Source organism: Lissotriton vulgaris, chromosome 5 (assembly GCF_964263255.1).
Source record: "Lissotriton vulgaris chromosome 5, aLisVul1.2, whole genome shotgun sequence".
Lineage (NCBI taxonomy): Eukaryota > Metazoa > Chordata > Amphibia > Caudata > Salamandridae > Lissotriton > Lissotriton vulgaris.
This window is the reverse complement of record NC_141693.1, coordinates 1,187,394,690-1,187,409,823: the sequence shown is the minus strand read 5'-3', so window position 1 is coordinate 1,187,409,823 and position 15,134 is coordinate 1,187,394,690. Positions and strand designations below refer to the sequence as shown.

The window sequence follows — 15,134 nt, the reverse complement described above, 5'->3', positions numbered from 1 at the left end:
TGATCTGTTGAAATCATAAAAAGAGTGGAACGTACCACCATGATGAAAACGTCACAAAACAGGTACAGATAAAAATGACATTAAAACATTTTAGTTACTACTTTAGTATGTGGTCCTATTTAGGTCAGAGTACAGATGTGGTAGTCCTTGTCTATGCCAACTTAATCTAGCCTAGACTTTCCGTCCTTTAACGCAATGTTTGAAGGTAGTTACTCTTGGCATCAGGAAAGTGTGTGCTGACGCGTTTCGACCTTCATTGTGGGACGTTGGGGCTGGGGAAACGTATGTAGGACAAAAATATGCCTCTATGATTCATGGGTGTGTATTAGGGAGCCAATTAATGCGGTGATCTGTCAGTACAATGAAGTAAATCTCTTCACATTCTACTTTTCTTTTCTTTGTATCACCTTTGTTTTCGATGTTTCTTGCTGGGCTTCAAAATCCTTCCTTTGAGGAACTCCAGAGTATGCTGGGCAGCTATGGTGCTCGCTGCGTCCGCTTCTTTCGAGAATGGCACATTACCTCCGGTTTCACTACACCTACTCCACCATTTAAATTAAACCCTTTTCAACTGCAAGGTAGCTGCAATTGTGACTGCCTGTATAGTAGTAACATATGGCAATATTAGGTGTTTAGAGGAGTTCTGACAGCTATTTTCCCCGGTGTCACTGCACCTACTGCACCATTCAAATCAGGGTCCTTGTGCCTGAAAGATAACTACACTTGTTACTGCCTGTTTAGTTGTAAAATTTAGCAATAATCAGTGTTTTGTGGGGTACCTGGAGCTTTTGGTCCCGGTGCCAATGCACCTGCAGCACTATTGAAATCATGACCCTAGAGCTAAATGAATGAATAGCGAAATTTTTAAAGCGAACACCTACTCCAAGGATTGTCCCGGCGCTGAGGGGGATGTAAGTGAGTGTGTATTCTGCCTCTGTTTTAATTGTATCTTGGCTGGATTCTGTCTAAAAGGTCTCGCAGAAACAATTTCTACAGCCTCATATGGCACTGTTAGGCCAGGCTGGACTGGATTAGCCTCCAATTAAGCATGGGCGAATTTTGCGAATCTCGCGTTCGCGAATTTTGTGGATTTGCGAACTCGCAATCCGCAAAATCCGCGAATTCTCGCGAATTTGCGGATTTTTTTTTTTGTGTTTGCGCGGGTTTCTGCCAGTTCGCGAGGGTTTTTTACAATGTCGCAAATTGCGAACTTACCTGTCGGGTCGCAAGTTTCGCGAACTTGTTGTTTCTACGTGTCCAGCCTGTTTGGGACACTCTTCTTCATCACTGCCACTCTCTGACTACTCATGCCACCCTCTGGCCCACCCATGCCACCCTCTGTTTCATCACAGCACCCTCTGGTTGTCCAGTCAGTGTACATTATTGTGGCAACGCAAGCACACCTTCCCTGCCTCAAGTGACCTGAATTAATTTGGGGCTGATTAATGTGTCACAGAATATTTTTTTAGCTGGCACCTGCTTCCTTAGTGCTTCCTGATTAGTGATCTTTTGCACTTGCTAAGTGCTTTCATTGTTGCAAAATTAGTTACAACACCTGCCCTGCCCCAACTGACAATAATGCATTAGGGGCTGATTAATGGATTTGAACTTCCAGCCTGGCTCCTGCTTGTCTCCCTTAGCTGTAATTCAGGACCTTTGTGGCATATGTGTAACTATTCTGAGGTTCAGAGCAGGGTCACATAATAGTTTCAACTGGCAACTGAACTCTTGAGGGGCCCCTCAGGAAGCACTACAGGAAATGGCTACTAATGATGAGCCTGAACTTTTGAACCTGGTAAGTAGTTACTTTCAGTTTTGCTAAGATCGTATTTCTGCAATTTTGCACTTATTCGCGGGGCGCAAACTCACGCGAACAGTGCGAACAGTGCGAGCAAAATCCGCTGCTCGCGGATTTGCGGATTTTGCGGGAGATTCGCGAATCTCGCGGATTGCGAATTTACAGAAAATCCGCAAAATCCGCGAGCGAAACGGATTTTCCGCCCATGGTTACCTCCAATAGCCTTCAGATTCAAGCCATCTCTTCTTCTTAGCTAGAATGTGCTCATGGCTCCACTGGTTGCAAACACGTGTAACTGCTGTGTCCGACAGAACCACAAGGTCCCTTCGTTGGACTGGTCTGTTGGTTGGGGTGCGGGCCTGTGTACTGCCCACTGTGGACGGCCATGGAGCTTAATGGTGGGATTGCTTGTCAGCTGCTGCCTGCTTCAGTCTGTAGTGCTCTTGTGGGAGATCCCTCAAGCTCTCAGCTGCCTGCTCTGGCGTCAAGTCTCGCTGGGCTTGTGCCAGCATCTCATAGTCCACTATGAACTTCCGAACAGTAGCTGAGCACAGGAGGGGTGGGTAGTAATGTGCATGAAGGTGCCAGTGAGTACCATCCTCCCTAAGGTGGGGTCCAGTGGAGCTCCATGCCATCCCATGGAATAGGGAAAGGGAAAGGAGATCTCAAAAATAATGTCATACTTTGCGAGAAACCTTTTCATGATGGAAGCCAGACTGTCTCTCTCCTTGTTGCTGAAATCCTGAAGCCGTAACACAATGCATTGAGGCAGCAAGAGGGTCTGGCAGGGCCTAACTGCCCAATAAGGGACAACCACCAGCTAGTCTTCGTTATCAACAATGATGCAATCCTTCTGAGCGGCTTCCAACTTTCTGTACTCCACCAGCATAGGTACCTGGTGCTTACTAAGATACTCCATCTGGGTACAATCCTCCACCTAGGCTTCATTTGGTAAAACATTACTAGCCCATATATGGCAGTGTGGATGAGGATTTGAGCATCCCGACCTTGCACCTTTGTTTTTAAATATCCACACCCAGTGGCAAGGGTATCCCTGTTCTTTCATGATTTCTGCCCACTGCCCACTTGTCAATCACAGCTCTTATTTCAGTGGGTGTCAAAAGAGGGAGTGTAATATGAGACCAAGGATGGAAACACATGATTGATTCCTCTGGCCAATGCCGTTCTAAACAATGGGTGGACACTATCACCAGGTCCCGAAACATCTGGCTGGTGCTCCGAGGGAAGAGCGGGTTAGAATGATCATTGCGCGGAACATGCTCTTGGGATAGTTTCTCAAGCTGCCCTTGCCATAGCCTTTTTATTTGGTGTGCAGATATAGGCACCCATTCGTCCCACAGTGGATTGCAATGCACATGCTGGTGCTGAGACATATCAGGAATAGAAGGGCTTACTTGATAACTGCACTTGTGACTGCCTGTTTAGTTAGTTAGTTGTACAATGTAGTAATAATAGGTATTTAGAGGAGTAATGACAACTTTTGTCCCCAGTGCCACTGCACCTTCTGTCCCATTTAAATCAAGCCCCTTTAACTACAAGGTAACTGCAATTGTGGCTGCCTGTATAGTAGTAAAATGTAGAACTTTTAACTGTTTAGAGGAGTTCTGACAGCATTTGTCCCAGTGCCACTGCACCTGCTGCACCATTTAAATCATGGTCCTGTTGTCTGGAAGGTAACTGCACGTGTGACTGCATGTTTTGTAGTGAAATTTACCAATTTAAGGTGTTTAGTAGGGTGCCTAGAGATTTTGGGACTGTGTCACTGCACCGTCTGCACCATTCAAATAATGACCCAGTTGCCTGCAAGATAACTGCACTGTGACTGCCTATTTAGTACAAAATTATTGCACTATTTGGTGTTTAGTGGAGTGATGCCAACTTTTGTCCCTGGTGCCACTGCACCTTCCGCACCATTTAAATCAAGCCCCTTTTAACTACAAGTTAACTGCAATTTTGGCTCCCTGTATAGTAGTAACCTATAGCAATATTAGGTGTTTGGAGGAGTTCTGACAGCGTTTGCCCCGGTGCCAGTGCACCTGCTGCTACTTTTAAATCACGAACCTGTTGTCTGCAAGGTAACTGCACTTGTGACTTCCTTTTTAGTAGTGAAATGTAGCTGTTTCAGGTGTTTAGTAGGGTGCCTAGAGCTTTTGGTCATGGTGTCACTGCACTTGCTGCATCATTGAAATTGTGACCCTGTTGTCTGCAAGGTAACAGCACTTGTGAGACTGCCCTTTTTTGTTTAAAATTTTAGCAACAATCTGGGTTTAGTGGGGTCCCTATAGCTGTTGTCCCCGGTGCCACTGCACCTGCTGCACCATTCAAATCAAGTCCCTTTTAACTGCAAGGTGGATACAATTGTTGGCCTTTTTTAGTAGTAAAAAATTTAGAATGTATTATGTGTTTGGAGGAGTTCTGACAAATTTTGGGCCTGGTGCTACTGCATCTGCTGCACCAATCAAATCATGACTTGTTGTCTGCAAGGTAACTGCAGTTGTGGCTGCCTGTTTAGCAGTAAAATATAGCATAGCTCTTGTATATTAACTTTATTTTTAACGTGAAATATTTATTGCAACATTTAGATTTTGATCATAGTGATCAAATAGATAAAGTTGGAAAAATCAATAGGATAATGCCTAATAAGTGCAAAGAAAGGTACTGAGGCATGCATAGGAATTGCCACAAACGTTCTAAGACTAAAGCATCTTTTTTACCTAACTAAGCAATAAAAAGCAAGTATTCCAAAATACTGTTGGAAGCTGTGTGCCTTTTCCGTAGGAAGAGATCTTATATTGACAGTCAGTAGGGCTTTAACAGTGTAAGCAGCTTTAGTAGAAGTAATGAAATGCGTGCAGCCAGGGGAAGTTAATAAAAGAAAGTACCACAGTAATTTGGCAGTGGGAGCTGATGAGAACCCCCTTTTAAGATATATCAAATAGAAGAGATTTCACAAGCACAGTACAAGCGCTGTGTAGGCAAAACCTAAAAAGCAGCTAAGCTCTCTGAGGCAGCATCTGGCTTCACATGTACATCACCTTCACCTCTGTGTCTCCCTCATCGTGACTATCCCTGGGCAAAGTACTACGCCACGCTCGTGTATTTTGGGAAGTTTTTGCTACTTCACACTACGCAAATTACACATAGCACAATGCAAACACGCATAGCGTAGTGCAGCAGTCATTTTTTGCTTGCTCGCGGTCCTTAACGTCAAGTTGGCGACCGCGAGCGAGCAAATGACATCCCGTCGAGACTTTTCCCTCTTTCGTGATCAGCAACATCAAGTTGCCAATCGCAAGCGTGGAAAATAAACCTCCCATCGAGATTCTCAATGCGGGGAGGATCAGGTTTCTCATTGCAAGTGGTCGCTTATGCTTGCGACTGCTCACGATAAGAATTTATATTTCTGTCCAGTGCAAGGTTATTCTAGGCGAGCTTTACTCCCCCTTCTTGCTACAAGGAAGCAATATGTTTTTGTTTTGTTTATTACTATGTATTTTTTCGTTCATTAGGGCATGCATCTTATCTTTAATGCCACTTTATAGCACGGGCCGCTGCCAATTTCAGACGCTTCTTGATGCAATTTGCATTCATGAGAAATAGCCCATTCTTATCTTTTGGGACTTTGACAATTTGATACTAATTAATTGAGGAACCAATATGATAAAAGGTTATTTTGTTCTTTTTAGGGGAACAGATTTTGAATATCCCTGTGAATGAGATTTGCACTCTACAAATACCAACACTACATCTTTACTTTTTTCCCTAAAAACCCCTCTCACCTGTCTTCTGCCTTGAACTGTGCATAGCAAGGTCATCGTGGGCCCTAGTGCAAGCTAGGAGAACATGCCCGGCTATTGGATGAGTAGTAAAATACAGTTGTGATTCAGGTTCAGTCCGGCCCTAAATATCTGGGCCCTAATGACACTTCTACACCATTGATAGTTACGCCAATGCAAAGCTCTATGGGGCAGATCTACAAGGAAGTGCCGTAGCGTGGCACCACAAGCCCTTTGGCTGCAACATACTGCAGCACTTCCGAAGCATAGGGATGCAACATATTTACAAGAATATGTTGCATTCCTGTGCTCTCCCCTGCGCTGGCGCACAAACTGCTACCATGGTGCGAGGATGCCTGTGTAATGGTGAGATTGTTTTGTGTAGGAAGGGGTACATAATGGTAAATTCATTAGGTGTTTGCCTTTGCAATTAATAATAAGCTGTTTTTTGTTGTAGCTTGCTGAGTAGTTGCACAATATAAGTTAGAGAGTGTTCAGAGGAGTTCTGACAACTTTTGGCCAGATGCCACTACACCTGCTGCACCATTCACATCATGCCCCTATCGCCTGTAAGGTAACTGCACTTGTATCTGCCTGTTTAGTAGTAAACTATTGAATATTTGGCATTTAGAGTGGTTCCTATAGCTTTGCCCCCGGTTTCACTGCACCTGTGGCACCATTGAAATTATGGTCTAGTGCCTGCAAGTTAACTGAATTTGTGACTGCCTGTTTAGTATTTAAATTGAGCAATATTCTGCGTATAGTGTGAACTCTAGAGCTTTTGGCCCCGGTGCCACTGCACCTGCTGCAGCATTGAAATCAAGCCCCTTTTAACTGCAAAATAACTGCAATTGTGCCTGCCTGTATTGTAGCAAAATATAACAATATTAGGTATTTACCTCTAAATCATGTCTCCCCGTTATTACTAATTCGGGGCTTACCTCAATCTGCAGATTCAGGCCTTGAGACAGGCAGTTACTTACATCTAGCCAGAATTGTCTTATATTCAGACAAGACACAAACATATGTAGATCGTCCGCATTGGGGGTCTTGCATTTTGGACATTCCACCACCCCTCCAGCTTTAAATTTCGACAGTCTGCGAGGAGACCAGTACGCCCTGTGGATCGTGAACAAAAGGTTTCGCCTTAAGTTTGCAGGTTTGACAATTCTATAAAGCATAGCCATTGTATCTTGCCATTGGTTCTCCGTCGCGATCTTCGCCAAGCATTCTTTCCACAGAACCTCCGGAAGCAGAAAAGGACCATCCTTCAAATCCAATATCATCCAGTACCACATGGCCACCTCCTTCTTGAAGACCTCCTCTGAACCAAGTTTTACTTCAAAGTCATTTTGCACCCCAATTACATTTTCCGAATTGTTTGCCCAGCTCTGAATCTGCAAAAACTTATATTTTGAAAAGAAATGTCCCCACATTTGCTGACATTGACCACAAGACACCAACTTGCCCTCTTGGAACAAATCCTTCCACCTCTGGAATAAGCTCGCCCTCTTTAGTGGGAGAGCCAAAGCGTCCTTTGTCCATGGCGGAGATCCCGGAGAATCCCACAATGGAGCCATATAGCTATAATACGGTAGTTTTAATAACCTTTTTATCTCATACCAGATCTCCGCCAAATACCGGAGGACCTTAAGTCTAACCTTCTTAAAAAATTTGGGGTCTGCAAATTTATACAAAAAAAAAAAATCTTTGGGTCACAGCTTTTTAACATCACACTAAATAGTCCTCCAATTGTCGACGAGGTCATGGTACCCAACAACATCCTGCAATTTTTTAAGCAAAAGGCCCACGCGTAGATTTGCATATCTGGGGCCGCCAAACCTCCTTTGCTAAGTTTCCTCCTTAATTTTTTCCAGGAGAGGCGCGACCCCTTTGACGCCCAAATGAATGAGGCTATCTCACTCTGCAGTTTAGTCAGCCATTCCTTCCTGAACCCAAGGGGGATAGTCTCAAACAAAAACGTAATCTTCAGCAGGATCACCATCTTAATTAAATTAGTCCGGCCATATAAAGACAAAGGTAGATACATCCAACCCCTAAGAGTGGCCGAAATTTCTCTTTTTATCTTGAAAAAATTTATTTTAGTAAGGTCTCCAATGTTTTGGGTGATCCTAACTCCCAGGTATCTCATTTCTGACTTGCTGACTAAACCTTCTGTATTCAAATTCCAAGTCATGATCTCAGTCTTGTCCTGGTTTATCTCATAGCCCGAGACAGCCCCGAAATCCTTAGTTATCTTTACAAGACCCTTCAAAGACTGATGCAAATTAGAAGAATAAATAATAATATCATCTGCATACAAGCCCGTTTTTTTTTACCAGTCCCCGACCACAAAAGGGGTCCTATCCGAGCTCCTGATTCTGCAAGCTAATGGTTCTATATATAAATTGAATAACAAGGGTGATAAGGGACACCCTTGCCTTGTTCCACGCATTATTTTAACGGACTTGGTTAATATACCGTTAACCAGGACGCGAGATGTCGGAGAACAGTACAAGGACAGGAGGGATTCAGTGAAATTTTTTCCTAACTTAAGATGTTGCAAAAGTGACTTTAGGCAAACCCAGTTAACCCGATCAAAAGCCTTGGCGGCATCCAGAGCAATCACTGCCAAGGGAAATTTATAAGCAGAGGCCATATCTATGATACCAATAAGAGAGAAAGTTAATTCTTTCAAGTACCGCCCTTTAATAAAACCTTTTTGGTCCTGATGGCTCATCTTTGGAATAACCCTACTCAATCTATCTGCCAGAATTTTAGAAAATAACTTATAATCACAGTTTAATAGTGATATAGGTCTATATGAGTCCATATACCTAGGCGAATTTCCTGGCTTAGGTATCAGAGAGATTTTTGCCTCATTCCAGGAGCTGGGTATAGCTGCATTACCAGTAAATATCTGATTAAACAGTTGGCACAATATAGGAGTAAATACGTCTACCAACGCATTATATACTTCAACTGGAAGACCATCCGGCCCTGGTGCCTTCCCCCTCTCACTCTTTAATGACCCTAACCACCTCTGCTCGAGATATTTCATTATTTAACACGCCCACTAGGTCATCAGAGAGAGGTTCCATATGTTGTAGCCACCCCTCCATCTCAGAGTGCCTTGGACATAATTCTTCCCTATATACATTAAAAAAAACTCGTGAACAGCTTCCGCTATTCCCCTACTATCCGTTATAATGACCCCAGAATCTACCTTTTTAACTTCTTTTATTTGATTGCGTACCTGATCTTTTTTAGCTTTCCACGCTAAAAGTTTACTGCACCCTTCTCCATAGGAAAAGTGGGCCAACTGACTAACTTCCCATTTTTCTTTAACTCTCTGTGACAACACTGTTGTTAATTCTAGCTTTAATTCAAACAACTTATTTGTTGTGCAAGTTGTGGGTTTCATCGCTCTCCCCTAAAGTAACTGACTGGATACTAGCTATGAGATACATAGCCAAGTTGGATATTTCAGATCACACTAAGAAAAGACGAGGGTTCTGGGTACCTTTTCTTTTATGTTTTGGGTGAGGTAGATTTTGGAGAGGGTGGGATATAATGTAAATAACAAATATGTCCGATGATTAAGCCTCTGTCTATCTCGCTGGTAGTTATTCTGTTTTACTCCAGGTCGACATTAGAGGATGAGGTGGGCACACTTGTTGAGTCAGCCGGCTCGGAACGGCTGGTTATTTAAAGAAGTACAGACTCAATAACAGGTGAGGCTTATGCTTCTTATGCTTATGCTTCTTTCCTCCTACCAGCTCATGAGATAAAAAGCCCAGTGGCCGATACATTAGTAGAAATGGGTGGCGAGTAGGCGAATGAGGATAAAAAAAAACAAAAAACAATATTAGGTATTTAGAGGAAGTCTTATAACTTTTGGGCTCAGTGCCACTGCACCTGCTGCAATATTAAAAGAATGACCCTGTTTCCTGCACGATAACTGCACTTGTAACTGCCTGTTTACTAGTAAAATATAGCAGTATTTGGTGGTTAGTGGAGTTATGACAACATTAGCCCCTGTCTCAGGTGGGGAGTGATTCGGTTTAGGACTAAAGAGGCTGGAATCAAAGATAAATTGCAGCAAACAGGTGCCTTTCAGACCATAGATCAAAAAATCTTTTGACAAAGGAAATCTCCTAAAATTATCGCTAAGATTGCTCCATTAATAAATATTGCTTACTTGTGTGATTCCTAAAACATCTTGCTAGTGTTTTCCAGTGTTTAAATTAAATTTGTACAACTCAAATAAGTTATACCAATTCTTTACTTGTATGCCGTATCAATTGGCTATATCAAACATTTTATCACTAAAAGGAACATTGGAATAGCACAATGACAAATTTACATGAAAGAAAAACAAATTGATGCATTGTTAGAAACAAAACTGCAGTATGAATCAACAAATTGGTCTGATACATAAAAAAAACAGCGCACAAAGAAACTAATTATTACGTTCTAAACAGTAAACATACTGGACATTACATACATGTCACAAACATATCAAACTATACAAATATCTTATGGATTGTTTTAGATCTTATATGCCCTACTGTGCTATTGTGTATCTGGACCTATCTACTTTGTCTCCTCCATACTACTTTAGTAATAAAAAAATTACAAAAAATACTTTTATGTGATCTGTTGAAATCATAAAAAGAGTGGAACGTACCACCATGATGAAAACGTCACAAAACAGTTACAGATAAAAATGACATTAAAACATTTTAGTTACTACTTTAGTATGTGGTCCTATTTAGGTCAGAGTACAGATGTGGTAGTCCTTGTCTATGCCAACTTAATCTAGCCTAGACTTTCCGTCCTTTAACGCAATGTTTGAAGGTAGTTACTCTTGGCATCAGGAAAGTGTGTGCTGACGCGTTTCGACCTTCGTTGTGGGACGTTGGGGTTGGGGAAACGTATGTAGGACAAAACAATTCCTCAATGATTCATGGGTGTGTATTAGGGAGCCAATTAATGCGGTGATCTGTCAGTACAATGAAGTAAATCTCTTCACATTCTACTTTTCTTTTCTTTGTATCACCTTTGTTTTCGATGTTTCTTGCTGGGCTTCAAAATCCTTCCTTTGAGGAACTCCAGAGTATGCTGGGCAGCTATGGTGCTCGCTGCGTCCGCTTCTTTCGAGAATGGCACATTACCTCCGGTTTCACTACACCTACTGCACCATTTAAATTAAACCCTTTTCAACTGCAAGGTAGCTGCAATTGTGACTGCCTGTATAGTAGTAACATATGGCAATATTAGGTGTTTAGAGGAGTTCTGACAGCTATTTTCCCCGGTGTCACTGCACCTACTGCACCATTCAAATCAGGGTCCTTGTGCCTGAAAGATAACTACACTTGTGACTGCCTGTTTAGTTGTAAAATTTAGCAATAATCAGTGTTTTGTGGGGTACCTGGAGCTTTTGGTCCCGGTGCCAATGCACCTGCAGCACTATTGAAATCATGACCCTAGAGCTAAATGAATGAATAGCGAGATTTTTAAAGCGAACACCTACTCCAAGGATTGTCCCGGCGCTGAGGGGGATGTAAGTGAGTGTGTATTCTGCCTCTGTTTTAATTGTATCTTGGCTGGATTCTGTCTAAAAGGTCTCGCAGAAACAATTTCTACAGCCTCATATGGCACTGTTAGGCCAGGCTGGACTGGATTAGCTTCCAATAGCCTTCAGATTCAAGCCATCTCTTCTTCTTAGCTAGAATGTGCTCATGGCTCCACTGGTTGCAAACACGTGTAGCTGCTGTGTCCGACAGAACCACAAGGTCCCTTCGTTGGACTGGTCTGTTGGTTGGGGTCCGGGCCTGTGTACTGCCCACTGTGGACGGCCATGGAGCTTAATGGTGGGATTGCTTATCAGCTGCTGCCTGCTTCAGTCTGTAGTGCTCTTGTGGGAGATCCCTCAAGCTCTCAGCTGCATGCTCTGGCGTCAAGTCTCGCTGGGCTTGTGCCAGCATCTCATAGTCCACTATGAACTTCTGAATAGTAGCTGAGCACAGGAGGGGTGGGTAGTAATGTGCATGAAGGTGCCAGTGAGTACCATCCTCCCTAAGGTGGGGTCCAGTGGGAGCTCCATGCCATCCCATGGAATAGGGAAAGGAGATCTCAAAAATAATGTCATACTTTGCGAGAAACCTTTTCATGATGGAAGCCAGACTGTCTCTCTCCTTGTTGCTGAAATCCTAAAGCCGTAACACAATGCATTGAGGCAGCAAGAGGGTCTGGCAGGGCCTAACTGCCCAATAAGGGACAACCACCAGCTAGTCTTCGTTATCAACAATGATGCAATCCTTCTGAGCGGCTTCCAACTTTCTGTACTCCACCAGCATAGGTACCTGGTGCTTACTAAGATACTTCATCTGGGTACAATCCTCCACCTAAGCTTCATTTGGTAAAACATTACTAGCCCATATATGGCAGTGTGGATGAGGATTTGAGCATCCCGACATTGCACCTTTGTTTTCAAATATCCACACCCAGAGGCAAGGGTCTCCCTGTTCTTTCATGATTTCTGCCCACTGCCCACTTGTCAATCACAGCTCTTATTTCAGTGGGTGTCAAAAGAGGGAGTGTAATATGAGACCAAGGATGGAAACACATGATTGATTCCTCTGGCCAATGCCGTTCTAAACAATGGGTGGACACTATCACCAGGTCCCGAAACATCTGGCTGGTGCTCCGAGGGAAGAGCGGGTTAGAATGATCATTGCGCGGAACATGCTCTTGGGATAGTTTCTCAAGCTGCCCTTGCCATAGCCTTTTTATTTGGTGTGCAGATATAGGCACCCATTCGTCCCACAGTGGATTGCAATGCACATGCTGGTGCTGAGACATATCAGGAATTGAAGGGCTTACTAGATAACTGCACTTGTGACTCCCTGTTTAGTTAGTTAGTTGTACAATGTAGTAATAATAGGTATTTAGAGGAGTAATGACAACTTTTGTCCCCAGTGCCACTGCACCTTCTGCCCCATTTAAATCAAGCCCCTTTAACTACAAGGTAACTGCAATTGTGGCTGCCTGTATAGTAGTAAAATGTAGAACTTTTAACTGTTTAGAGGAGTTCTGACAGCATTTGTCCCAGTGCCACTGCACCTGCTGCACCATTTAAATCATGGTCCTGTTGTCTGCAAGGTAACTGCACGTGTGACTGCATGTTTTGTAGTGAAATTTACCAATTTAAGGTGTTTAGTAGGGTGCCTAGAGATTTTGGGACTGTGTCACTGCACCGTCTGCACCATTCAAATAATGACCCAGTTGCCTGCAAGATAACTGCACTCTGACTGCCTATTTAGTACAAAATTATAGCACTATTTGGTGTTTAGTGGAGTGATGCCAACTTTTGTCCCTGGTGCCACTGCACCTTCCGCACCATTTAAATCAAGCCCCTTTTAACTACAAGTTAACTGCAATTTTGGCTCCCTGTATAGTAGTAACCTATAGCAATATTAGGTGTTTGGAGGAGTTCTGACAGCGTTTGCCCTGGTGCCAGTGCACCTGCTGCTCCTTTTAAATCACGAACCTGTTGTCTGCAAGGTAACTGCACTTGTGACTTCCTTTTTAGTAGTGAAATGTAGCTGTTTCTGGTGTTTAGTAGGGTGCCTAGAGCTTTTGGTCATGGTGTCACTGCACTTGCTGCATCATTGAAATCATGACCCTGTTGTCTGCAAGGTAAAAGCACTTGTGACTGCCCTTTTTTGTTTAAAATTTTAGCAACAATCTGGGTTTAGTGGGGTCCCTATAGCTGTTGTCCCCGGTGCCACTGCACCTGCTGCACCATTCAAATCAAGTCCCTTTTAACTGCAAGGTGGATACAATTGTTGGCCTTTTTTAGTAGTAAAAAATGTAGAATTTATTATGTGTTTGGAGGAGTTCTGACAAATTTTGGGCCTGGTGCTACTGCATCTGCTGCACCAATCAAATCATGACTTGTTGTCTGCAAGGTAACTGCAATTGTGGCTGCCTGTTTAGCAGTAAAATATAGCATAGCTCTTGTATATTAACTTTATTTTTAACGTGAAATATTTATTGCAACATTTAGATTTTGATCATAGTGATCAAATAGATAAAGTTGAAAAAATCAATCGGATAATGCCTAATAAGTGCAAAGAAAGGTAGTGAGGCATGCATAGGAATTGCCACAAACGTTCTAAGACTAAAGCATCTTTTTTACCTAACTAAGCAATAAAAAGCAAGCATTCCAAAATACTGTTGGAAGCTGTGTGCCTTTTCCATAGGAAGAGATCTTTTATTGACAGTCAGTAGGGCTTTAACAGTGTGAGCAGCTTTAGTAGAAGTAATGAAATGCGTGCAGCCAGGGGAAGTTAATAAAAGAAAGTACCACAGTAATTTGGCAGTGGGAGCTGATGAGAACCCCCTTTTAAGATATATCAAATAGAAGATATTTCACAAGCACAGTACAAGCGCTGTGTAGGCAAAACCTAAAAAGCAGCTAAGCTCTCTGAGGCAGCATCTGGCTTCACATGTACATCACCTTCACCTCTGTGTCTCCCTCATCGTGACTATCCCTGGGCAAAGTACTACGCCACGCTCGTGTAGTTTGGGAAGTTTTTGCTACTTCGCACTACGCGAATTGCACGTAGCACAATTCAAACACGCATTGCGTAGTGCAGCGGTCATTTTTTGCTTGCTCGCGGTCCTTAACGTCAAGTTGGCGACCGCGAGTGAGCAAATGACATCCCGTCGAGACTTTTCCCTCGTTCGCGATCAGCAACATCAAGTTGCCTATCGCAAGCGTGGAAAATAAACCTCCCATCGAGATTCTCAATGCGGGGAGGTCAGGTTTCTCATTGCGAGTGGTCGCTTATGCTTGCGACTGCTCGCGATAAGAATTTATATGTCTGTCCAGTACAAGGTTATTCTAGCTGAGCTTCACTCCCCTTTCTTGCTACAAGGAAGCAATATGTTTTTTTTGTTTATTACTATGTATGTTTTCGTTCATTAGGGCATGCATCTTATCTTTAATGCCACTTTATAGAACGGGCCGTTGCCAATTTCAGACGCTTCTTGATGCAATTTGCATTCATGAGAAATAGCCCATTCTTATCTTTTGGGACTTTGACAATTTGATACTAATTAATTGAGGAAACAAGATGATAAAAGGTTATTTTGTTCTTTTTATGGGAACAGATTTTGAATATCCCTGTGAATGAGATTTGCACTCTACAAATACTAACACTACATCTTTACTTTTTTCCCTAAAAACCCCTCTCACGAGGTCTTCTGCCTTGAACTGTGCATAGCAAGGTCATCGTGGGCCTTAGTGCAAGCTAGGAGAACAGGCCCGGCTATTGGATGAGTAGTAAAATACAGTTGTGATTCAGGTTCAGTCCGGCCCTAAATATCTGGGCCCTAATGCCACTTCTACACCATTGATAGTTACACCAATGCAAAGCTCTATGGGGCAGATCTACAAGGAAGTGCCGTAGCGTGGCACCACAAGCCCTTTGGCTGCACCATACTGCAGCACTTCCGAAGCATAGGGA

At 43.1% G+C, this 15,134-nt stretch overlaps 2 pseudogenes; both read right to left on the bottom strand.

Annotated features, from left to right (window-relative positions):
- Positions 1-2,190: 2,190 nt before the first annotated feature.
- LOC147712243 (galactose-1-phosphate uridylyltransferase-like) lies at positions 2,191-7,175 on the bottom strand (annotated as a pseudogene).
- Positions 7,176-11,465: 4,290 nt separating this feature from the next.
- Positions 11,466-12,462, bottom strand: LOC147712242 (galactose-1-phosphate uridylyltransferase pseudogene; annotated as a pseudogene).
- Positions 12,463-15,134: the final 2,672 nt, after the last annotated feature.